Source organism: Nuphar pumila, chromosome 11 (genome assembly GCF_984573655.1).
Source record: "Nuphar pumila chromosome 11, dmNupPumi1.hap1.1, whole genome shotgun sequence".
NCBI classification, from domain to species: Eukaryota; Viridiplantae; Streptophyta; class Magnoliopsida; order Nymphaeales; family Nymphaeaceae; genus Nuphar; species Nuphar pumila.
The window spans coordinates 113,362,742-113,363,536 of NC_143259.1; positions in this window are offsets into that span (position 1 = coordinate 113,362,742).

A 795-nucleotide genomic window follows, 5' to 3' on the forward strand; every position below is an offset into this window, starting at 1 on the left:
ATTTTATAAATCTTGCAAGAAATTGCAGCAATTTCTCATGATATTATCGCAATATTTTCATAAATCTCGCTATAATTGTCACTATGCACGCGGTGACCATTACATTTTTTCTTTTTTTAAAAATGTTGCGATGCTGCATATAATGTGAACTATGAAAATATGCATAATCAAATATGGACTGGAAATGTGTGTCTTTTTAAATGCTTTATAGAGTTGCCCCTTATGAGCCTTATGCTATCTGGATTTGATTCTTTGATATGTTTTTTTTCTTGAATAAAAATAACTCTTGTCTCTTTTGATAGACCGCGTTAAGAAAATCTCTCTCTCTCTCTCTCTCTCTCTCTCTCTCTCTCTCTCTCTCTCTGGTCTGGGAATGCGTCTCACAAAAAGTACCCGTTTGTTTCTTGGCAGCAGATCGTTCTCCCGAGACAACGAGGCCGCTTGGAGATTTCGGCTCTGAGAAAGAGAAGCATCGTTTTAGTCTTGAAGTGGGCCTGGGTCCCTTCCACACCTCCATCTCCTTGGGCTACATTTGTTAAGCAAAAATATGGTAGTCTACCTGACTCCCTTCTTTCGACGCCCAGTTCAGTGTGTCATTCGTCCCTCTGGTTAGAGTGGCGAAAGACACTTTGCTTCTTCAGTAACAGGGATCTTAGGCTTGGTCATGTCCACCCGTGGCTTCACTGAGCCATGGCGAGCGGAGATAGGTTCTCCATTAAGCAAGTTTATCATTTCTTGTTGTCATCCAGGATGGACTAGTTTTCCACTGATTGTAAATGGGGTAAGGTGTCCGCT